Raw genomic sequence first — 27,142 nt, 5'->3', positions numbered from 1 at the left:
TCCCACTAACAGGGAAAGATGACAGGGCTAAGCATCATGATATGTAGGCATTCCTGGCTAGAAATCATACATTTAATGTGACTGTACCACAGCTAGGGTGGCATGAGCAGGGCTTTGGCTGCCCCTGTTAGGGGGCATGATCTCCAGTGCTACTGAGTTGCCAATAAGGTGTGAGTGCAATACTGGTACTCATTTAAACATCTGCGGGTGGTATCTTGCTTTTGAGTGAGGGAGACAAATGGTTAAAGAAAATTTTGTGAGATTTCAGACTAACCCCACCAGAGCATAATGAGGAAGTTGAATACCACTGAAATGTCAAACAAGGTGAGAAACAGGCAAATTATACTTTACTTGTGTCAGTGTTTGAATTGTTTTGTGTGTGTGTGTGTGTGTGTGTGTGTGTGTGTGTGTGTGTGTGTGTGTGTGTGTGTGTGTGTGTGTGTAGGAATATATGCTAGGATGAGGAAAGTTGTGTCAAGGGCCAGTAGTTGTGTTGAGTCAGAGAGCAGCAGACATGCCCACAGACAAGCAATCATGTAAAGCGCTAAAGGATCGAAGCCAATGCATAATGTAACAGGCGAAACTGGAAAGATGAACTGCCTGAAAGACAGGTTCTGTCTATACTGCGGTTCAATCCATGGATCACCATTTCATTGTACTTATTTTATTTGTTTCTTTTTTGTTAAATGGGATAGAACACTGACCAAGTCAGAAAATAATTTTAGCATAGCCTTAAAGTTTTGCATGGATTACAGAGAATTAAGTAAATGAGAAACATCAAACTTGCCACTGAATGGAGTGTATTTTAATGTGACATGTATATGATTTAATTTATTTGTACTGTTTAGACTTGTTCTTAACTTCTTGCAGCTTTTCTTTTTTTTTGTGAGGAGGGTGTTCAAATCTAGGTTATTATGTGATCATGACACAAGGATTATTAATGTTATTAGTAAGCAAATTCTAAGAATTTTAGTTGTGACTATTTTTGCTGAACAAATTACCTTTAAATCTGAATGCAGACTGAATACAGACAGTACATCAGATGAGTAGGATCTAACTGTGGTAACTATGCATGTATAATTCACTGTCATAGTTTGTTTTAACAATTTAGACGAAAACCTGAATACCAGAATCTCAGCACAATACTCAGTCTGTGCTTATTTCAGTTTCAAAGAGGAATATATAACTCCTCAGATGGAAAATGTACATACTTACAAGTGTGATGGCTAAGATTCATATGTTGCTGAGCTGATTCATGTGTCCATCAAGGTCAGTAGTGAAACAGAAGCAGGGTAATTAGCTTTGTTTTAACTAGACAATCAAATATTAAACCTTTCAAAGTTATAACTCTGAAGTTCTGTTAGTCTTGTTGGATACATTATACATATCATTCTGACATAGCTAGCTAGGTAGGTAGATAGAAATACCCATATAAGGGTGCTATTGAATTGGTTGACTTATCAGTTTGTCAAATCCTATTAAGGTTTGCCCATTTTATTGAAGGCATCAGTAGTTACATTTTTTCTCACCTGGAAAACGATGTAGTTTTGTGAAAAATGGTGGTACTGTTGTGACTGGTTGTGAATGGAAATATACCTTTCCCCCACTGTTGTGTGATTGCAGAGTTGGTATTTATAAAATTGGGGGGGGGGGTTGGGGTGAAAAGGGGCTTTCCTCTCTGCAGAGAATACCCTTTTTCATGTTTTGATCTGTTTGTTGATTTGTGTTAGATATTGTGTTGCTTTGTGGTAGTGTGTATATGTTTGGGATTGTGTTTTTATGTGTTTCTGACAGTAGCGTGTGTAGGAGTATGTTGTGGTAGCGTTTGATACGTTGCCTATTTGATCACTTTTTCTTCAATCTCATGTGGCGAGATCATACTTACTTTGACTGTTAAGGGGTGTCATTGTTTTCTTTATGACAGCTTTTTCCAACTTTCTAATCAAAGATTAATTCTTTGATTGCTGTATAGGAACTGCAGCAGCATAAGTTCATGGTTGTGTTCTCTTTACTTACACTGTTAGGGTTTGGTAGGGTGGCTGCTATTTCTGAGATTAACATATGGTGGAGTAAGAGAATTTGTCTCTTCCTCTATTGTGTAATTCTGGAGGTCGTATTTTTAAAGTTGCAGAGGACTGGGGATGCATGGGAACTTGCCCCATATAAAAGTGCTGCTTTTGTTATTTTTTTTATTTTTGTATGTGTATTCGATGAGTTTGGGGGAACCTTTTGAGTGCGATGATTCCTGTTTGATGTTATCGTCTCTCAATGTAACTCTACACTGATGAATTAATATAAATCCTTGTACTTCACTCAGCTCATCTTTTATTTGTGTGTTTAAACCTAAGTATGTTACACAAACATAGAAAAATATGCAACCACAATAAATGCAACTAAACATAAAATCATGTAACTCATATATCAGTTTAATAAATAATAACCTAATAAATAATCAAACTAAAAACAGCTTCTGCATGCAGAATAAAAAAATGTATCAGTTGAGGGACCTCTTAAAGTGCTCACATGTGACATTGTCCCTGATATGACGTGGTATTGAGTTTCGAAGGTTAAGGTACTTAGAATTAAAAATAAAACAGCTATTACACTGTAAGTGCATCCTTGGAATCACTAGTGTTCCTATAGCAGTTTAGCAGACTGAGTGAGATGGTTGAAAAAGCACCATCTACATTTCAGGTAGGTCAGGTCTACATCATGTACAATAAATTACTGTGTATACAATCCTTGAGGCCACTGGAAGCAAATGCAGACTCGACAACACAATAATAATATGTTCAACCCTGGAAGAATAACCTTCCAAACGTGCTGCAGGGTTCTATATCTGATGAAGGCACTTGAGTTCTGAAAAAATAAGCCAGATAAAGGGAGATGTAGTAATCCAGTATTGAAGAGTCTAGAATATGCATATCTGTAACAATATAGACAAGTATAATTTGATGTTCATCAGATGATACTTTGCAGGCTTACCAACAGCTATCTCACCCTTAAATCACAACTGATCAGCAGGAACACCCCCCTACACACACACTCCAGATTCTGTATTATGTACAGTAGACAGGAGCTCCAGCACTTTTCCCCCATAAATTAACATGGACTTTGTATCTAAAGACTGGTTTCTTCACTCTTGATAGGGTGGACATTACATACTGCACACCTAACATAATAATGAAGCATCTACAGACTGCAGCAGAGCCACAACTTGGTAGACAATCTGTTCACGTTGTATTGGGCATGAAAGGGCATTATTTATTGTGGATGATACACTAAATATCTGTGTAACAGAACCCAGACTGCAAAGAAACACTAAATCCTTTTCAAACTGGGATATAAAACCAGCTTCAGAACTTGCTGCAATAAACCACAAAGAAGAAGTCACATATAGGTAAATGTATGAGTAATTCAAAGTGCATTTCATACACATTTAGTTTCTAAATCACTGTGCAGTCAGCTACTTGCATCTGTCAGATACATCACCGTAGTGTTATTCAGTAGGGAAAATAACCTGCCAAAAGGCTGTGATAAGAAGCTTTCTTGCAGCATTCTCATCTGAGAGTTTGGTTACAGACTATATTTCTTTCCAAGTGCTGGCCATAGCTCCACTTCACAGAAGCAGTTTTAAGGAGTTTGACTGCCAGAACAAACTGACCACATCATTTCATAACCTTTTAACCAGGTATGTTGCATCCAAATGCTGGTAGGATATGGACGAAAAAAGGGCAGCATGAAGAGTCATTCGTTCAGTTTTTACTCTTATCGATATTATGATGGTATCCAAACTACCATTGCAGGAACCAATAACCAGCATGTGGTCCAGATAGAAGGACTGATGTAGTTGAGTATAATGTGTGGTGGGACATAGCCAAGTGCCTTCATATACAGCTGGTTTTGTGCAATGCTCCTTCAGAAGGTCTCACCTAGTGCAAACAATGAACAACAATGGCTTCACAATGGCACACCAATGAAGCCCTGCACCTTTACATCACAGGGGCAAACAAGAGGAGAAATTACTATCCAAATGTACCATCTGTGTGATCCCAAATAGTAAACGACAAGCTTTTTGAAGATTGCATCAGAAAGACCACACCAAGTTCCCTGCTGTTTTTTTTTCAGAATCCCATGGCCACAGTGTGAAATGCAATTATGAGATTAAGAAGGACCAATGCTGAATAACAGCATTATTTTAATTTTCCACAGGAGATCATTAACCACCCTCGTGTAGTATAGTTAGTACTGTGTCAGGTCCTGAGTGCAAACTAGTAAGGAGCAAGGAGGGTATAGTTTCACACTGGAAAGATCACTTTTTCAATAAACTTGCTTTTAAGTTAGAGATGAGGCAGAAATATTACAGCCTGTATCAAGAGTGGCTTCTTGAGAAATGAGTTGGTTAAAGCCTCTTTAAGCATTATTAACAAAATACTTGTACTCAGAAATGAACACACAGTTTGGAGAATTATTGGACCCAAGGCATGTAGGCTTAATAAAACAACCTTAAGGCTCTTGAGAGCATTCTGCATGTAGCCTAAATCGCATTTCTGGAACCAAGTCCAGGACCTCAAAGTACTCATACTCTGTGAAGGGTCACCATGCACCCTTAGACCATGCCACCTCTAATCAGATTAACTTTACATGCAAAAAAAATAAGTATTAGACTGAGACAGAAAAGGCTTTGCAGTTAGTCAGAGAAACCAGACTGCCCAGTCAAACAACTATCCAGAATGAATGCCCTGGTCATTTTAATCATTATCAGCAGCAGCAGCAACATCATCATCACCCCCTTTTTTCCCCATTTTCTGCACGCTGTCTTTTCCTATAGATCCCAGCAGTCATATACTGTCATCTTACAAGAACAGCTGTGCTTTTGACTTATCTATGACTCTTACATTCTTAGACGACTATAGTACCACCAACTATGACTACCACCCTTACTATTACTACTGCTGCTATCCCAGCTATTAGCAATGCTACTCACAACCTCCCTCAGTGCAGTGCCACTCTCCCACCTTTTTCAATAGTCATGTCTAACTTCCCAGATCTCATGCAATCCATCTAACTTTTTGGTGGATGTGCTTGTTTCTTCTTAACTTCTTCCTGTCCCTCCCAAATGTTCTTCACCAAATTGCCTTCTTTCCTACACACGTGCCAACCATCGTAAGCTATTCTTGTTGACGTTCTTTGTAATTGGAGCTACTCTGGCTTCTACTCTGATGTCATCATGTCTTTATCTGTCCCACAGTGGGCATCCTACCACTCATCTCAGGCACTTCATCATCTCCATCACCACTGACTTCATCAACATCAGTGACTTTCTTGCTCAGGTTTCTGCACCATACAGAAGTAATGATCACACTAGTGTTTTGTACACTTTACTTTTTAGCTTTTTTTTGCATTCTGTCATCTACTACTCTTTGGCCCTTCACAAGGCTTACATCCGGTCAAAAAGGAAAATAATTACTTGTTTGAACCTGTGGTGTTTAATTATTCAGTAATGACTTGTTTGAACCTGTGGTGTTTAATTATTCAGTAATGACTTGTTTGAACCTGTGATGTTTCATTATTCAGTAATGACTTGTTTGAACCTGTGGTGTTTAATTATTCAGTAATGACTTGTTTGAACCTGTGGTGTTTAATTATTCAGTAATGACTTGTTTGAACCTGTGGTGTTTAATTATTCAGTAATGACTTGTTTGAACCTGTGATGTTTAATTATTCAGTAATGACTTGTTTGAACCTGTGGTATTTAATTATTCGGTAATGATTTGTTTGAACCTGTGGTGTTTAATTATTCAGTAATGACTTGTTTGGACCTGTGGTGTTTAATTATTCAGTAATGACTTGTTTGAACCTGTGGTGTTTAATTATTCAGTAATGACTTGTTTGAACCTGTGGTATTTAATTATTCAGTAATGACTTGTTTGGACCTGTGGTATTTAATTATTCGGTAATGACTTGTTTGAACCTGTGGTATTTAATTATTCGGTAATGACTTGTTTGAACCTGTGGTATTTAATTATTCAGTAATGTCTTGTTTGAACCTGTGGTATTTAATTATTCATTAATTACTTGTTTGAACCTGTGGTGTTTAATTATTCAGTAATGACTTGTTTGAACCTGTGGTATTTAATTATTCAGTAATGACTTGTTTGAACCTGTGGTATGTAATTATTCAGTAATGACTTGTTTGAACCTGTGGTATTTAATTATTCAGTAATGACTTGTTTGAACCTGTGGTATTTAATTATTCAGTAATGACTTGTTTGAACCTGTGGTATTTAATTATTCAGCAATGACTTGTTTGAACCTGTGGTATTTAGTTATTCAGCAATGATTTGTTTGAACCTGTGGTATTTAATTATTCAGTAATGACTTGTTTGAACCTATGGTATTTAATTATTCAGCAATGACTTGTTTGAACCTGTGGTATTTAATTATTCGGTAATGACTTGTTTGAACCTGTGGTATTTAATTATTCAGTAATGACTTGTTTGAACCTATGGTATTTAATTATTCAGTAGACATTAACTTGATAAAGAAGAACTAGCAAATAGCTTTTAACATGGATTTAAAACAAAGGTTAGGTTATTAACTCACTTTTGATTGCAGAAAAATATAATGTACATAAATTATGGAAAAGAATAGTAAGAAAAAGTTATAAAGGAGAGAAGAATGAAAAAATATGGAAATTGCAGATTTTACAAGTGTATTAAATGGCATCCTGTTGTAGTTGGGTGACCCTAGGGTCATTGGTTGCTCAGGTGCTTTTGATTGTCATATGAGTGGTGCTGTTTATCTTTCTTATTGCCTTACCTGTAGTTGTTTACATATTGATAAAACAGAAATACCATTACATTGTCAGATTTATGAATACACTTATGGTGTACATAAAAACAATCCCAATAATGTGGCCAGTAAGCATACTTGTATGCATTTTAAGAGATTTTTTACTTTTTATTTTATACAAAGAGAAGGATATTAGAGGGGGTTCATGGGAGAATAAGCACAAACATAAAGACTATTGTAGCACTCATGTTTGAATGTTATGGAGTTGGATGGATTGAATGAAGAATAGTTTTATTGTCATGTTTTAAAACTTAAATCTGTGAAACTTTAATATTTTTTAAGTTTCTAATTTGCAAGTATTATGTACATTTAATTGTACTTGTTTATCATGTAATTTAGTCATGTTTTATCACCTGGCATTCATTTGCTTCATTTTAGATTTAAAGGGTTGTTATTTTAAATGAATTAGTACTGATGAAGTCCTTTATATGATTCAAATGAAAGCACTTAACTCAGAAAAAAACAATCCACTGCATTTGGGACTCACATTGTTGTGGCATTTGCTGACTTCTTTCTGCCCTTTAGTTTAAAGATGTGAAAAATAGAATTGACTGAAATATAATTATAAACCAAATGATTAAATAATAAATTGGTAGATAGCTGAAGTCATGACTAGTAGCTGAAAAAAATATTTTCAAAGCAAGTATATGGTAAAGTGCATTAAAAAGCTCTTCTTAAATGGCATCAAAAATCAACAAAGCAAATTTCAACAGCAGATTAAATGTAATGGCAAACTTCTGGTGTAGTTTTTAAGAATGGGCACTTATATCTTCAGCTTTAATTTGGACTAGGACTACAAATTAAATTAGGCAACCAAGTAAACCTGGAGGTTTGTCTGCAGATCACACACAACCAAGAAGTCAAAAGACACTCCACATAAAGATGATATTCTATATTGCCATCTGCAAAAACTAATCCAGAAAAATAAAGACACATTTGTAAACCGACACTGTGAGTGAGTTCAACAAATGGACAAAATGAGTGGAAAGAACACCGCCGTGAGCAATGAGAACAAAGGATCCAGCTGAAACTGACAACATTGGAGCAATGACAACTGAAGCTGATAGCTAAATAAGCATTAGAAGGGAGATTATGAAAACCAGAGCCACAGCACGATCAAAGTAAAATTAATTGCAAGCTCACAGAGAGGACTAAAACTGTCAGTACTGTCATTATGCAATGTAGCCATTAGCCTTTACAGACTGAAGAATAGCTGACAGTGATATACGTATAAATGTTAATGTCAGGGGAAAAACTACAAGTCAGTTTCCATAAAAGACAAATTTCAGCCCATAGTAATATGACTAAATTGTCACCAAGAGTGGAAACAAAACAACTAGAGAGCTGAAACAGACATCAACAGTCAGGTCTATATTATTTCCTTGAAAGACATCTCTATCGAATCCCTATTCATCAACACACCTACATGGAACACTGCATTCAGCGAATGATCACTACATTGAAGTTTTCCCGGGGAAAGTAACTAGGTGGCCAGCATCATGAATCAGCCCTTTTCTCCACTGTAGTGTGATCTCAGAGTTGCTATATATATGTAGGTGGGTGTGGGGCAAAGCCCCCCCCACCTTTGTGAATATAAATTTATGTAGTTCATATTATGGTTGTTCTGGTGACCAAGTAGTTTCTTTCCCTAGGAAAGAAGTTCGATGATCTTAAAGTTCGCTGAACAGCTGTTTGATGGGTAGTGATCGATGAACAGCCGTCCGATGGAGACATCTTTCATGGAAATAATACACATCCCAACAGTCATATAGTGTCATCTTGCAAGAAGTGCTGTTCTGTGCTTTTGACTTATCTATGACACATACATTCTTAGACAACTATAGGACCCCCAGCTATGACTACCATCCTTACTATTACTAATGCTGCTATCCCACCTTCTAGTAATGGTACTATTACTCCAGGTGGTACTATTACTAATACTGGTATGATGATTCTCTCTGCTGCTACTCTGACATCATACTACTACTGCTACTAATCAGTTACTATTAGTGCTGTAACTTCTACTAGTCCATTACTATTACTGCTGTAATTGTTACTACAGCTGCTACTGCTATTGGTAAAGCCAATACAGATGCTTGACTTGCACGTAATCCATTCATTTTCTTATAAAATATCAATCACATGAAATGTATCAAATGCTTCACAAGATTGCAATACTGAGTTTTTTTTCTGAATGCAGCATTATGACTTGATGGCAATTTGCAGCAAAGCTGCCCCTGAGATCTGCATGCTTAGCTGAACCCAAAAAAGTGGATGCTGCAGCTGCACTGCCAGTAGACCACAAGCAGTACGAACAGCTCAAACTTCAGCGGGCAGAGTATTATGCTGAACACAGGGACACACAGACACTCCCTGACCTTAAAGTGGAATTAGACAGTCAGTGTTTCTCAGCAGCAGTACATAGCAGTGGCATGTTTAAAGTCAGAACTCCAACATGAGTCACAAAAGCACAGCACTAATGCATACACATAGATCTTTAGGACTGCAGGCAAGAGTATCATAGAGAGACATTCAGGATGATGAAATCCTTAACCCAAGCACTGTAGCAGGATCCTACATGCAGGAGAGAATAAACTGCCAATTTAACAATGCTGCCAGCTGAAAGGGGGAAGAGGAAAATGGTGCTGAAAGTGTACACCTTCCACCTAATAGATAGTACTGATAGTGTTGCAGGTAGCACAGATGATTAAGGTTATGAGATGTTAATGAGATGATTTCTGTAGTCCAGGGTTGAATTCCCTCCCTGTATCTACTGTGTGACTTTGCAAGTCACTTAACTAGACCATGTTCTGGACAATTAGGAAATTGAGCTAGGTCCTCATTGGTGTCCTGGACTGCATGCCTAGTAACTACCCATGAACCTATGGTAAAAACTGGAAGGTACTAGAGATCTATGCTAAATCATTGTAAGATATGCACAGGCAGAGTGATTATTGTAGTTGGGCCATAGTATAAAGAACTATTCCACAGTATGGCACTCCCAAGAAAAGCACTTACCAATTTGGCCATGCAGTGCATGATCCACCCTCCCAAAGCATTCACATCATTATAGTAACCACAAACAACAATATCATGCATGAACTACCCTCCTCCTGCACAATCAAATGAATATTGCCCACACTAGAAAGAAGGCCAGGAGTGCCACCACCAAACAACCAACAACTACAATGAATGTGACAACTCACCAATGATGCTTAAAGAGTCACACTTTCATTTTGAGCATAGTGATTGATGCCAAGTTTGGCTGCACCTTCCTCATTTTGACAGCAGCCAATATGGAAACTACCAGTGTATGTAGTCAGTGTTACAGGAAGTATGCAGCAGGAATGCAGCTGACCCCCCTATGCATTCACATGGGTTTTGAAAAGACCACATTAAATTTTGCCCAGAGGCACAGTCCCAATGGCAACACAAAGAGGTGGCTCTTGCAATTGGAAAAGATATTGCAGCAGCAAATCCAGATGCACCAACTGACTGCTAATAATTGCATGCATTCTAGGCTGGGCTTGTAGTTAACAATGCTGTCTACAGTGGTATTCCTGCTGCCAGCAGAAACCCAAGAGGGTTTTTTGAGATCACCGCTATCACAACATCTAAGGCCAAAAACATCCTGATGTTTATGGATGATAAGCATGTAAAGGCCATCCAGGGATGATTGGAAATTATTCCAGGAAATTAAGACATCTTCTGATAGTCCCAATACCTGGTGGAACACAGTCTGACAAGGACACAGAATCATGTGACAGGATGGCACAAGCACATTTGTTTCTTGCTCATGTGCCAAAAATCAGCAGAAGCTAATGCTCCCCCTCAGAAGGAACATAATACCTTGAATGAGGGGAAAAAGGCTCTGAACTGAGGAAACATCATCACACTGAATAGAAAGGATATGCATGTAAAGATACATGATCTCCAGGATCTCCTTTTCAGATATGTGGAGTATCAAGGACACCTATTGATCGTCCATGCTGTGGCACACATTGGCACACAATTACACTCCATAGTCCACAAGTGCTACACAGTTAACCCCCTCTTTGTCATTCTTAATAAATACTGCCCCCTACACTCCCCAATTTTCATGTATTGAGGTCCAATATTTACTTTATATTAGTTGATTGCTATAGCAACATAGACAATATTATGGGGCATGTCCTTTTTATGACTGCCTATGTCATCTCAAGCACTGAGCATTGCAGTGTGCATAGCTCTATTCATGATCAGCACTTGTTCAAAACTTGTAAGCACTAAATAACCTACTAATTACTACAGCACTCAACCTTCCTCATTACCTAGAGGAAAACAGTTTTGGTACTTACTTTCCTCACTTGCTTAGAGAAAAGCAGCTCTTGTACTCACTTTCCTCACTTATCTAGAGGAAAATAGTTTTTTATTCAGGCATGTCCAAGAGTCAGCTCCCAGTGTTCTCTCCTGTCTATTTGATGAATCTGGGCATCTTGGGACAATGTAGAAATTGCCTCATGAACAGAGACAACCCTCTCCTCCTACCACCCAACACTACAACCTGTGAGAGATGCACTTATCTAGCCAAACTGGAGGTAAAGCTCTCTCCAATCAAGACTGAACTTGACAGTCAAGAGGAGAAGGTAAACACTTGCACCACATCACACTCATCACATAGTCTCACTAAATCTACACCACCAAAATCCATACATAGAAGCACAAAAACATTCCCGGAGGCTCTCAATAATAATCTGCTCAAGCAACAGAGACCTTCAAAGCAGAAATGCAAGCAACCTCCACCCCCCCAACACAACCCAAATGACACATAGTCTGCAGACTCAGTGTGCCACTCAACCACAGCCAATAAGGCAAAACAACATACCCAACACACTAGTCATAGGTGACTCTATAGTCAGGTACACTGATGTCCCACTCACCAGACTAAACAAGGCAAAGGTTACTGTCAGCTGCCTGTTGGGTGCCAGGATCCACCACATAACCCACACACTTGGGTCACTCCACAACAAGTACAAATATGACTCTGTCATTGTCCATGTTGGTGTGAATGACCTGAGACATACCTCCCTGGACTACATGAAAAGAGACATGGAAGAGCTCTCCGATCTTGTAGCCCAGACAGATATGACCCTAGCCCTGAGTAACATTCTGCCATCACCCAGAATGATGCCGCAGTACAAGGGCAAAATGACTGACTGCAACAATTGGCTAAGCTTCTGGTGCCTTTCTAAAGGGATCCAGTATCTGTCTGCCTGTTGACATGGTCGACAGACCACAATGCTTTGCCAGAGATGGCATGCACTTGTCACCCCAGGGATTCCGGATACTGGCTAAGGAAATTGCCACCCCTATAGTGCCCTTTTAGGCAAGGTTCAAATGACAAATTCACCAACGTAACAGGAACAGGCAAGCAAAAACTGAGGGTGATGCTACTCAATGCTAGAAGTCTAAATCTCAAAATACACTCACTCAAGGCACTCCTTAAAATGGAGAACATTGATATCTGTGCAGTGACTGAGACCTGGTTCAAGGCTCCAGAGAGCACCTCTGCACTACCAGGCTATAATTCATACCACACTTTTCAGCCATGTAACCTGGACCAGAACCCCAAAGGCGGAGGTGTGTCCATATTCATTAAGGATATCCACACCTCCAGGCTAGTTGCTCAGCATAATGCAGCCGAGGTTATCCAAGTGCAACTAACTCTGGGCAGAACTGCAACCCAAATTGTAGCTTGCTACAGATCACCCACCATGCCCCAGGATTCCCACTCCTCTTTTATTGATGTACTGGAAAATACTAGGGTTCAACCAAATACCCTAATAATGGGCGATTTCAACCACCCCACCATTAACTGGGAAAACTACTCATGTACCAACTCCTTCACTCAGCGCTTTCTGGAATTCATAAACTCCAATGCCCTGGATCAACTTATCCACACCCCCACCAGGGGCAACAATATCCTAGATCTAGTCATTACCAACATGAGTGACCGGTGTTCCACACCTGAAGTCATTGGTCCGATCCGACCATAAGCTAATTACCCTAGATATTCACATCCTGCCCCCACCCCCCATTAAGGAAACCATGGAAAAAATTTCTCCAAAGCCAACGTCATGCTTCTTAAGATAGAAGTGGTGAACTTCATGACACCCATGCAGATGGACAATACAGTTACAACTACTGAATCCTACACAATTGCACTTTATAAGCACTTACATGAGTGCATGGATCATGCTCTCCCAAACAGAACCAAGAAGCTATCCTCCAAAAAAAAAAGGAAGCCAATCTGGTGGTCCCCTGCCATAAACAAACTGTACAACAGAAGGAAGAAACTGTTGCAAAATAGAGTAAAATCCCATGAGTGAAGGAGCTCCCTGGTCAGCCTCAGTAAGAAGCTGCAATCCCTGATAAAATCCTCCAAAGCTAGCTATGACAACAAAATCGCCACTAATTCTAAAGACAACCACAAAGCATTCTATAGCTATGTCAAGAATCTCAGTGGCAACACTCAGATCTGCTCTGAGTTACAGCACAATGGCACTAACCAACTGATATTGCCAACATCCTGGCAGATAGGTTCAATGCTAACTTTACCCCCCTCTCACCCCCTAAAGAGTCCATCTATACTGGAAGAATGCAAAGTTCCTGTAATCATGGCTACACAGGTAAAAACCACACTCTCCAAAGCCAAGAACACAGTATCCATGGGACCAGACAACATCCCAGGCTGCATTCTACATGAACTGCAGAACGAACTGGCACCCCACCTAAGTACCATGGTCAATCATAGTCTCACCTCAGGCTTTGTGCCTGCTGAATGGCACACAGTGACGGTTATCCCACTCCACAAGGGGCAAGCTACCACGGACCCCAGGAACTACCGCCCCATTAGCCTGACGAGCCTGGTCTGCAAGGCCATGGAACATATCATCATGGAACTTATAAACAAAGACATTGGTAATCTCCAAACTCTGGACCCTACCCATTTCAGGTTTGTAAAAGGCAGATCATGTCTCCTAAACCTGATAGACTTCTTTGAAGCAGTCAACAAAGCCGTAGACAAGGGTAAGGTGGTTCACATAGCCTATCTAGATCTTGCCAAGGCTTTCAACACCATCCCCCACACTGGAATCATAGATAAACTCACTAAACTTGGTATAAATCTCTATGTCACGATATGGGTTGCCAACTGGCTCACTGACAGAACCCACACTGTGAAAGTAGCAGACTCCAAATCCAACTTCAAACCAGTGACAAGTGGAGTACCACAGGGTTCAGTCCTGGGTCCTCTCCTGTTTGGTATCTACTTCTCTGAAGTACAGGCTGACACAGAAGGTCTTTGGCTAACGAAGTTTGCAGATGACTGCAAACTAGGAATCATAATCGAAACTCCTAACGATGTGGACATTCTACAAAAGGGCCTCACTGAGACAGATGCCTGGTGTTAAAGCCATGCCCTCAAGCTCAATGCCAAAAAGTACATTGTCATCCCCTTTGGTAAAAACTCTGTACCCATGAACTACAACATAGGCGGTAGAATACTTAACACCAAAAGTGCGATAAGAGACCTTGGGACACAGGTGGACAGTAGTCTCTCCTTTGATAATCACATCGCCTCAGTAGTCAGGAAATCCTTCGACGTGGCACACCTCATCAAAAAATGTTTCTCATCCAGAAAAAAAGAGGCCATTGTCCCCCTCTACTCATCACTCATTAAACCCATTATGGAGTACAACGCCCCTTTTGGTATGTACCTCACAAGACATCTACAACAACTGGAAAGGCCGCAGAAATACCTCACAAAGAGGATTACTGGCCTCAAAAAGATGCCCTACTCAGACTGTCTCAAACAACTCCATCTTTACTCCGTCGCATATCACCTACTCAGAGGTGATCTCTGCCTAACATACAAAGCTATGTCAAACCCAGAGCTGTTGGACATGCTCCACTTAAAGAAATCCCAATCCCTCCGAGCTACATGCTCTAGGGGCCTAAACCTTGTCACCACAATAAACAGAATATGCCGGAGGGATAGATTCTTGTCCCAGAGACTTCCCATACTCTGGAATAAACTACCTATCTATATCAAGCAAAGCTCCTCATTAGCACTCTTCAAGAAAAATCTTGATGATTGGATGGGAAATAGAAATTCACCTCTGTGGCTCTGCTCGACAGTGGCACAGGAAAATAATTTTCTTGGGTGGCAAAAGTCAGGGTACCTTTTTGGCTGGGCTTGTTTAGGCCCCAGGGCCGATAGCCTAGTACCTTCCTATAAACCTATGAACCTATGAACAAGACAGCAGTTCAGCATTATTATGGCCAATGTGTTTGTGGATTTGGTGTAATAAGCTTTGTGGGGATGTCTCTGTGGCAGCTCTTCTCTATAGCTGCTTCTATGTAACGCATTTTTTTTTGTTGAGGAGTTAGGTGATTATGGCCCCTGTTTCTCTTCATGGCAACTAAGGCACCCAGGAGTTGGTCTAAATGCATCAATTTCATTTACTAACATAGCAGTAACTGAGATGTAAGGTAAGGCCATGGGATATACCATATGCATGCTTAGCCTTATAGCTAAATGTAAAGCTACAGTACAGTATAATTGCATATCTTAAGCTAATAATTTAAGAAGTTGCCCAAAGTCAACAAAAAACTACATTATACTATTTTAGGGGTGTCACTTGATATATATATTTACATAAAGGATGCAAACATACAGAACCAATTATGCACATTGTTTTGAAGGAATGAAAATATACACACACTAGACAGCAGTTATGAAAATCAGTCCTTGCTGACATGATGTGTTAATTAATCTTTACATCTGGAAGACTTTTAATGACTCTTCCAAATTTAGATACTTTAGAATTTCTAGTGATATTAAGAGTCATCATAAAAATAATCGCAGCCTGATATTGCGTCATGATTAGATAACACAGTCTATTCCTGCAAACCAGATGACATATTGGCTGATATCTGATATAAGGTCACAATCAGGGTAGGTGTACATCTCAGAAACAGTCTGTTTTCTCTAATAATTGTGTCACCTCTTGAATAAAACTGTCGTGAACTGGATTATTTTAAGACATCTCAGTATTCTAGTCCTTTAGAAATGTCTCCAACTAAACCCTAGCCTCAGACCTCATAAGGCTAAGTAGCATATTTGTTTCCTCTATTACCACAGCCTCCTGTTTTTCCAAGTGTTTTCACATGGATTCCATATTGTTATTTCTCTAGGCTTTCTAGTAGACAATGTTTTAGCTAATCTACCATAGTACAGTTTCTGTTTTCTTTCAGCTGTTGGACAGGCTGACTATACCCTTTTGCTTTTCTCTGGATGAAGTGGAATAGATCTGGCAACTAGCTTTGTTGTCATTCTCTTTCCAATTAAAATGGAGCAGGAGGGTCCTGTCTTGAGCTGATAACACTTGCTTTTGATATTTCTGTAGTGCTTGTGTGACTTTTTTAACCTGCCCCTTTAACTGTAGATTTGTTGGTGAAGAGGCTTATGTGCTGAAATGCTAATCTTGCTTGTCTCCATGAAATTCTTGAGTGGATAACTGTTAACTGTTATTAAGGATAAAAGTATTAGAATGCCATGATGAGAAAAAATGTCTTTCATAAGTGTAATGACTGATTGTGAAGATGTCTATCTCTTAGCTTTTTAAATTCTGGGCCCTTGAAATAATAGTCATCACAGCTGAGATACTGATGGTCATTAAACTAAAACAAATAAGCAGCTGCTTTACTCAATGATTTGGCCAGTATTTCATGAAGCATCATAGCATCTTTAATGTTCCTTTAATGAAAACCACTGTGGATTTGACAGCTTTTAACTATAATCTCTATATGACAAAACATACTAGGCCAAAACATTATGCAACATGCCCATTCATCACACTTGACAAAGTTCACGTGCATTTAATGGATTCTTTCCAACAACTGGTTGCATGTTTGATTTGGTAAAATCACTCTGTTAGATTTGAACAACAGTCCTTGAGATACATAAAAAATATATTACATAAAGAATGCTCTCCTACCATCTGGCAATCCTTGTACCCAGTGACTACAGTGTCTTACATAGAGAGAGACACAGAATCATAAAATACAAGGATTTACAGGTGGAAATGAGAGCAATGTGGAAGAAGGATACCAGGACAGTTCCAATAGTATCAGGAGCATCAGGTCTCATAAAAAAGAATTTACAATCGTACTTAGATACGATACCAATACATGTAACTGCATATGAATTGTAGAAGGAGTCATTACTGGGTATATTGCGGGGGGGGGGGTCTATATCATATGAGCAAATCGCACAAATTGCAAATGCTCATAATATCGAACGTACCAGACCTCAAACTTCCTATTGTGGGGGACTGCGCCCCCACACCCTCTGCTAAATATATATTCCAACTCTGAGATTGCACTACAGTGAGGAAAGGGCAAATATCAAAAGCCCTTCGAGGTCCAGTACGTTCGATATTATGAGCATTCACAATTTGTGCGATTCGCTCATATGATATAGACCCATATTGCGGGTGCTGCAAAGAGCACTTCTGGCTAACATCAAAGATTAAAACAATATTAATTTCATGAACTTTAATCGTACTTTGACTTAGGAATGGCGTCCATCCCCGTCATAGTATTAGAAACCCAAAAGACTTAGAGAAATTAAAAAATTGCAAGACCATATTATTTAAACATTTGCAGCTCCATGTGTTGTTCACTATTGTTGGTAAAGTCTTGCAGTATATTTTCTAAGCCAGTAAAGAAGCCAACAGATTGCCCAAAAATATCCCATGAAATATTGGAATTTATGTTTTTGCTTGCGTTTTGTGATCTCACATCATTGCTGTACTTTGCTTACTTGGCATGACAGACTGTACTCCATGAATCTGCAAAGCTTCCACCCTTGAGCCTACAAATGAATGCTATGTGATTATGTGAATCATTTGCTTAAAAAACATTTGAATCTTGATCATAATCAGTGTGAATCATTCTGGCAGATTATATTAAGACTTCCAGTGTTTTGGACTTGCATCCACCCACTGTAAATAATATCTGTCATATCCAACTGTTCTCAAGGTAATCTAAGTGAGATATTTGGTTGTTGTATTGACATAGCTTAAAACAGTAAATTGCCTTCCTTTTTTGTGCATGCAACACATCTGTTTTGGAGCCATAGGTTTCAATCTATGACCAGAATTAAGTCAGTTATGCAGTTTTAGACTCTGACATTATCTTTCAAGCTCAATTCTCTGAATGCACTCCGAGTTATGAAAATGCATTTTGCTCCACTATCAAGCTTACAGATCATATTCAAAGTGGTGAAATATAATTTCCCATTGACATTCCATTCTCATGTTGCAGAAATGGTCACTACTGTTCATTAGTTCATTTAGCCTATTTTCAGATAAAATTATGAGTTTATGTGAAAATAAGACATTTTTAAATAGCTCGACAGCAGATGCTATGCTAATGCCCTTCCAGGGATTAACTGATGATGAGGATCTGGATACAGAAACCTAATGATCTCAGCTACTGCACATGCTTATGGGGAGTGGGGTTAAATATTTGTTAGATTTGTTCTGTGTCTGCTAAAATACAACTATTGCAAATACAAACAAGCTGAGACCTAATGTGTGCCTTTGGAATAGCTGTGTTTTGGTGCTTAATTTTCAACTGGGGGAAATGGCCACTCTGCATTGTTAAGTGGCATGGCAAATAACATAAAATAAATAAAGGGTTACACAACAATGACTCCAGAACTAGAATATTTACTGAAAAATAACATTATGCATTAAACATTAAACATTATTGTTATTCATTACACATTGCTATTTTGGAGTATTCATTGTATAACTTGGCTTTACACGTACATTGTTTTCATTTCCTGGCCTGTCATTTAGACTTTCTCTGAGTAAAACTGTCCACAGAATCATGATGTCATGCTGCTAAGTGTTACTATGTGTGATGATGTGGTGGTGTGAATGCTTTGGGGTGGCATGCAGCATGCACTCTGAAATGCAGCTTTTTAGTTTAATTTTTATAATGCTACAATTGCCTTATAATGTTATTTGTGGTGTGCCTCATCCACAAGAAGGATGTGACTAGTTTAGACCATTATCTGGCACTTTTACAAGGCTGTAAAAAGAAGTCATTCTGTGTATTGACAGCTTTTCTGTTCAGTGATTTCTACAATGGCAATATTGCTGAGTTTATGTTCAAAAATGAACACATAGTGCACAGGGTCTCCATACTCATATTATCTGCATTCATAAACAAATCTTCAATATCAGAGTTGTCTGGGTCTGACAAAACCTTTTAAGTCAGTGACTGAACAGTTATTAGTTTTATTTGCATCACTCACTTGAAAAATATGTTCTAGCCTTTTTTTCTCTCCAGGATTGCAAACCTGAGAAGAATGGTTAGGCAATGCACACTTCCTGCTGTTGAGTGATTGATACAACTTCTTAGCATGCTGATAGCCACCCCTTGAACACAATGGCAGTTCCTGTTCTGAACACCTTTCATTTTTATATGCATTGTCCTGTTCATGCATAGCAATGTAGTTTATCACTGGCTCAATGTTTGAAACACTTCTCATACCATATGTTGCCCAGATGGAGTCACTCTGTCTAGTACCAGCAGATTTTATCTTCATTTTGATTTTACATACTCCCAGATCCAAAGAAAGTTATTTTATTTATGTGATAGTTAGTTCTACTGTTTAACACACATTCTCGTCTTTATTTAAAGTTAATGCAGACTCTGAAAGCTATTTACTTCTTACTTTGTCATATTAAACAACAGAGGAAATTCTGTCAGTGGTGAATCATGCAATGCACCAAATTCAGTGACTTTGACTCTACACCTCAATTCAGTTACATATTTTGCCTATTTTATTTATTTGCATTTGATAACAAGGTTGGCACATTGCTATGAAGACCCTTTCAGGCATGATCAGGACCATATAGGCAACAAACAACAAGAACTACAAAAAAAGATACTTTGTAAATCCATGATAGAAATAACTAAGTACACTTTTAAACAACAAACACATTGAGCTAATGAATTCACAAGTAATGACCAACTGTATACATATTTTGTCCCCTGAATTATCTACAAATAGTTTGGTCAATATGAAATAGATATGAAATGTATCAAAATGATATATAATTACATAACAGTAAATTTACAAATACTTAATATATATATATATATATATATATATATTTGTTATTTTATTTATCCTTTGTTGACTGGGTTATTCCCATTAGGCTAGTTGCCTCTTTTCAGAGGAGAACTGAGGTTGCTACTGCTAGAGGAAATTTGACCAGGGCATCAGGGAACTTCCCCTACTCAATAGAGATCAGTATTCACAGACGTACTGGCCACAAATATGTGTGCATGTCTCATCCCTGGTGCACTGGCAGCTGGGAAGCTGGTCTGCAGCATGGAGAGAGCGATGGAAGGAGCAGAAGCAAATGTCAGTTCACAGGAAGATGTATATAAAGATTCAGAGGTCATTTTTCAAGAAAATTTGTTTTCACAATCAAAGGAGATGTCAAAGGAAGAATGTATTGTTACAACACTTCAGCCAGGAGCTTGCAGGATGATATACTGCAGGAGATGTTAAACCAGAGTGAATCAGAGAATGGGGGAGACATTTTCTGCAGAGAGATAATGAAGAAGATACAAGAGGAAGAGTCAGAGGTAATTTTAAAAGGAGATATTACACAGAAGAAAAAAACATATGTTGAGGCAGTTGGAAGAAGCTTTGAGCAAAGAGAAAAAAGAGATGACAGTGTGAAAAAGAAATTTGTGGTAAAAATACAAATTAAAAAGAATAATAAATTGAATATATAGGGGGTATGGGACACTATAATTTTACATTTGGGTGTGAAGGTCCAGGAGGTAAGAGTTTTTATTTTGATAAATAAAGAGGCATTTTGTGACATTATAGTTGAGACTGTTCATGGAATGAAAAACTAATTCTGAATATGAAAAGAGACAAAATGATAATCTTTGAAACAGTTATGTAATATTTTTTTTCTGAGAGATGAACAAAAATATATGTATACAGTTTTGAACAGAAGTAGAAAGAGAGACTTTGAAAAGACATTTAAAAACATTTGTAAAGAAGTGATGGCCATTTCAAAGGTTTATGACAGCAAGGGTTTATGGAATGGGGAATGAGATTGCAATGTTATTTTTATTTTATTTATTTATTTTACATTTGTTAACCGGGCTAGTGCAACTGGATACATGTCCATTTTCAGTGGAGGCCCGGGGAGAAAAGCTCCACTACAACTACTAAAACAAGATAAAAATATGTAAAAATGCAGAAATACAAAAAATATACATTTCAATAAATACATGGATTGACCAACTGCAAGTTGTAAATGCATTGGAGTACAATATAAGGTTAAGAATATGAGGCTTAGCAGGAACAAAAAAACAAAAAAAAAAATCAAGTAAAGAGCTAGGATACGCTATTGCCTGTTTGAAAGGAATTGATAAAAAAGTTAGATATATGTCAATTTAAAGAAGATGTCACAGAGACACTAATGAAGAGGATATTCCAGAGAGCAAGAATTGAGAAAAAGAACTAAGGGGATGAATGGAACAGATGGCAGGAAGGAAGAATGATTAGCCAGGGTTGTTGCAAGAGCATAGCCAGTGGTTGGAGAGAAAGAGTTTTAGTTTAGCTTTAAATAGTGGGAGTGAAGTAAGGGAAGTGAGGTCTTGTGGAAGTTGGTTCCATATTTTGCCAACTGAGTTGGAGAATATGGAGTGACCTGCTGAGTTATTTTATAGGGAAGTTAGAATCAGTATTTTGTTAGCAGAGCGTAGGTTTTTCAGATTTTTGTAGGGTTGTATGAGGGGGGAGAGCATAGGAGTGTTGTAAGGGTGATAAAGGGCTTTGTGGGCAATAGTAAGTTGGTAGAATTGTATTAGGTAGGGTAATTCTAGCCAGTTTAGTTTTTTAAGATTAAGACAATGATGAGTCCTATAAGGAGAAGCTGTAGCAAATCTGGCAATGTTGTTATATGATGATGTGAGTTTGTTGAGATTATACTTAGAAAGATTAGTGAATATGGGGGAAGCATATAGTAGTGTAGAGATTAAGTGGGTTCTAGCTATGGTAGTTCTTGCTTCGGGAGTTAGGAAAGATTTGATTCTATAGAGAGAACCAAGCTTTCTGTTAGTAGTTTTTATTGTAGAGTTGATATGAGTGTCAACTTTTAGTTGATTGTCAATAGTAATTCCTAAGAGTTTAGTGGTTTGGTCTGGGGAGATGTGGGTACCATTATTGGATGTAAGTGTGAAGTTAATGGAGGGGGACATGTGAGTGGGTGCAAAGAGTAGGAGTTTGTTTTTCTTGGGGTTAAGGAGGAGACAATGATTAGAGAACCATTGCTCTATCATTGTGAAGGTATTTTGTGTGCGAGTGTGGAGCTCAGTCTGTGTTGAGGCTGAGCAAATAATGGTAGTGTCATCCGCATACTGAATACAAGTTGATTGAGGAGTGGATAGATGTAGGTCATTTATAAAAATGGAGAATAGTAGTGGACCTAAGATAGTGCCTTGAGGGACCCCTATAGAGGTGGGAAGGAGATCAGAGAGATGGTTTTTCCAGAGAACTGCCTGTTTATGGTTATCCAGATAGGATACGAACCAGCTTAAGGCAAGACTGTCTAGAGAGAGGGACTTTAAACGATGGAGGAGAAGTTGGTGATTAACCATGTCAAAGGCTTTAGACAGGTCTACGAAGAAAGCTGAAGAAGGAATGTTATTATTGCATTTTTTGTTAATAGAGTCGATAAAGGATAGTAAGGCAGTGCTAGTACTATGGAATGGTCGAAACCCATGTTGGCAATCAGCCAGGAGGTTGTGGCTTAGTAGGTGGTTAAGTAGCTGTTTGTGGATGCATGTCTCCATTATTTTTGCAAGAGGAGATAGTAGTGCTATGGGGCGGAAGTTGGAATACTCAGTAGAGTCACCTCCTTTGAATAGAGGGATAATATAAGAGATTTTCCAGAGTGATGGAATAGTACTTTCTTTTAAGGTCCTGTTAATCAGTATAGAGATAGGGTAGGCTACCACTGTAGCACCCAGTTGTAGGTATTCGGCTGGTAATTTGTCAGCTGAGGGGGTTGCGGGCTTTAGTTTTTGAAGTAAGGATGATATATAAGAGGTTGGTATAGGTTTTAGGTGAAATGGCGGGGGGGAGGAGCCTAGGGTTAGTAGTTTGGAGGTATCAGGGCTTTGTTGGTTAGCTAGCTTTAATATGGCTGAGGTAAAGAAGGTATTGAAGGCATTAGCAGTTTGTAGTGGGAGGTCAGGGTTAGAGCCTAGAGGATTTGGTGTGGTGACTTTGCCAGGGGATAGTAGCATGTTAATAGCGGACCAAAATTTTTTTGGTTGGTGACGGGATGAATGTTGAAGCTTAATATAAAAGTTTTTTTTATCTTGTAGGATGGCTTTTTTTGTCACATTTCTTTGTTGTTTAAAAGTGAGGTGATCAGTTATGGTTTTTGTGGTTCGCCATTTGGTCCAGGCTTTGTTCCTGCTAAGGATTAGTTTTTTAGTTTCGTTTGAGAGCCATTGGGCAGTTTTAGGTTTCATACGTATAGAACGCATTGGAGCATGATGTTCCAGGATATCTAGAATATCTAGAATAGATAGAATATCTAGAATCTAGAATAATTTTGAAAAATTAAATGGAAAAATTGTGCACATTCCAAGTGTTGTACATATCGATGATAATATGGGTATGGTGAAATATTGGAGACAACCAAAAACATGTTTTTTGTGAGCAAGAAAGAAAGACGTCTTGTGAATAATTTATGGAAAAAGGAAAGTCTACATGTGAACTAGAATGTTATAAATGTAAACAAATTGGGCATTTATGGATGGGTTGTAAATAAAGAGCTTAATAATACTGAAAAAAGGGGAAGGACTTAGAATAAAATTAATAAGAACCAGAAATTGAAAATGAGGATAATTTAGAAAAAAGAAATGATAAAAATAAAAGGCAAGAACATGGAAATGAGACAGCAAAAGATTCAGAAATTAGTGATGACGAAGACATAAAATGGAATATAGTGACAGGAAAAAATAATTCTATTGGAAGAAGAATGAAAGATAGGAAATGACGTTTAAAGGAATAAATTTAAAAGAAAAAAGAAAGGAAATGGGTGATAGGTAATATGAATTAAAAGGGTAAATGATTCCTTTAAATTAAGGAAAAGAGAGAGTACTAATTTAATAATTATTTTGGTAAATGTAAACAGTATTAAAATATTATAAGAAGGATTGAGGTTTTAAAATGGTATAATAAATGTGATGTAGACATAACTGTATTAGAAGACATAAGATTCTTAAAAAATGAAGAAGAGTGCAAACATAAAAAATATGGGATGGAAATATAACATGGAATTTAGGAAAATGAACATTGTTCAGAAATAGCAGTATTTTGTAGAAGAGCAGTGACAATATTAGATGTAACACTAGTAAGAATGGGAAGATTAACTATTATTGATTTGGCAAATTGCATATATTGAATAGAAAAGGCCGGACATATAACAGAGGTGTTCTTAAATTGGAAATTGATTACTTTATAAAATCTGAAGGAATAAGTATAGAAGAGGGGGAAACAGTTTTAAAAGGATTTACAGATCATTTAGCAATATAATTGAGATAATTGAAAATAAAGAACATATTAAAATAGGAAAGAGAATAAAAAATGAAAAAGAATGGAATGGAAAAGGAAAAGAAAAAATATTGAATTATGGAGAGATCTTGTTATGCAGTTGCTTTATGTTAATTGATCAGAATGGTGGATTACATTTAAAAGTAAATATAAAAAGTTTTTTTTTAATCGCAGAGAGAAACCAGAAAGATAGAAAAAGAAAGATATATAGGTATATATGAAAATACTTTTAAAAACCTAGAAAAGAATGGGAAAGAGTATTATTTTAAAGAAAAATTATACAAAAGAAATTATGAAAAGATCAAAAACTGTTATATTTAAAAAGATACTTATTACAAAAAAAGGAAGAAGTGTCAGCTTATAGGAGTAAGATTGTGAAACAAATTAGTAGCATAATGGCAGAAATGAAAAATAAGAAAGGAGAGGTAGAAAGAAAGCAAACTATCAAACCTGTTGTTTGTTATATGGAAGAAATGTTCAAAGAAAAAAAGAAAGAATAAAATGCAATATGGAAAGTAAAACAATTTGATCAAGTAAATAAGGAAATTAAAAAAAGATTACTATATATGAGTTAGATAAAGTGCTTAGGCAGGTAAATATAGATTTAGTCACAGGCCCAGATGGAATAGGATATGAAATGCATAAAAATGTAATGGAATGTCATGCATATATATATATATATATATATATATATATTTTATATATATATATATATATATATATATATATATATATATATATAAATAATTGTTACATGTTACATTGTTACATGTTATGAATGAATGGTTAAATTAAGATTTTTGTTGTAAAGAACTGTGTAGTAGAACATTGCAATTCATATGGAAAAAAGGTGAAAAGGAAGATATAAAACTGGAGACGAATAGTACTAAATAATACAGATTATAAGATTTTTATGAAGATAATTAAAAAGATTGGAAAATAAGATCTATAATATAACAGAAAAACATTATATGGTATGAAGGGAAAGGATTGTGAAGAAGTGCTAATGATAGTAAGAGAAATTGTGGATGATATTTTAAATAGAGGAGATTATGTAAAATTTATGGTAGGTGATATTAATAAAGCTTTTGATTTGCTAGTGCATAAGATATTATGGGAATTAATGGAGGCATATCATTTTAGTGCTAAAATTAAAAACAGTTTGCATGACAGCATACAGTAATAATAAGATAAGAATTCTAATAGATGATTGGTTAAGTAAAGAAATAGAGATGAGAATTGGGATAAGATAAGAGTGTCCTATGAATGGTATATTATTTGCTTTAGTTATTAATGTGGTGATAAGTAAGGTGAATTATGAAATGAAAAATGCAAACTATGTAATGCAAACAGGTGTAGATATTACAATTTTAATGCTATTTGCAGATGTTATTCCTATAATAACTAAATTGGTCTATGGATGAAAGAAGCCATATTTTGCGAAATAGGTTGTTTAAAAGAAATAGGTATGACATTAAATGAAGATAAAATTAAAGATCTGGGAGAGAGGATAAAGATAGGAAGAATACAATTTACAGTGAAAGAAATTTTACTATTCGGAATAAATTTTGGTACTAAAACAGTAAGTGGAACACAATGGAAAAATGTTTAAAGAAATTAAAAGAAATTTGTTGTTTATGGAGAACATATAGATTATCTTATAAGAGAAAACCTAATTTGAAAAATTCAGTATTGTTGAGAAGGATAAAGTATTTATCAAATGTGTTTATGATTCTGTGAATGTATGAAAAACAATTATTAAAAGCTATTTTATATGAGGAACTGGATTAAATCAAGTAAAGAGAGGAATATTATGTATGAATAAAGAAGAAGGGGGACTGGGATTATTAAATGCAGTGGTGTTTGCAGCTTCATTAAATTTGTATAAAGTGTTGAGATGGATAAATGAGAAAAATGAGAAATTAGTAGAAAGGTTGTTTTTCATATAAGTATGAAAATTTTAGGGAGATAATGACATGAAATAAGAGAGAAAAAGAATGTATTAATGAAAAAAATAGAAAATTATGATGAAAAAATTAAAATGTGGAAGATAAAGACTGATGAAATAGAAAAATACTGGAAAATATGTTATAAGAATATAACAATAGAATATTATTGTATTAACCCAATTTTACCAGAAGAAAATATTAAAGCCATAAAAGAAAGAAATAAGTGGTGTAGTAATAAAATGAAATATCAGGATTTTCTATGGAGACTGGGAATAAAGAAACTACCAGTGAAAGCAAATATGCCTTATAAATGTAAACTGAGAGAATATGTTTATATTATGGTGAAGAAGAAACCACAAAACATGGTTTTCTGAAATGTAAAAGAGTGGAGAAATTATGGGAAAAAATTATGTGAAGAAATTTTTTTGAGAGTTAAAAGACAGTAGCAGCATATAAATATGGATATGACTGACTATCAATATTATAAGAATAGAAACAAAGAATATATAATAAAAATGGACAAAAAGTTATTTTATGTAATATGGGTGATTTGCAATGAGAGACTAAATGAGATTATATTTAATAGGAGATAGATTTTACCATTAATATTAAGAAAAAT

General features: G+C 36.9%; 1 protein-coding gene across 1 annotated transcript in view; it reads right to left on the bottom strand.

The window, feature by feature from the left end:
• The window catches only part of LOC122804848 (cytohesin-4-like), a 290,854-nt gene that overhangs the window by 12,732 nt on the left and 250,980 nt on the right, over positions 1 to 27,142 (bottom strand). The gene's annotated exons all lie outside the window — the stretch shown is intronic.

This window comes from Protopterus annectens, chromosome 1.part0 (assembly GCF_019279795.1).
Source record: "Protopterus annectens isolate FY-2018-M chromosome 1.part0, PAN1.0, whole genome shotgun sequence".
Lineage (NCBI taxonomy): Eukaryota > Metazoa > Chordata > Ceratodontiformes > Protopteridae > Protopterus > Protopterus annectens.
Note: the sequence above shows the minus strand (reverse complement) of the source record. Positions and strands in the feature narration are given on the sequence as shown.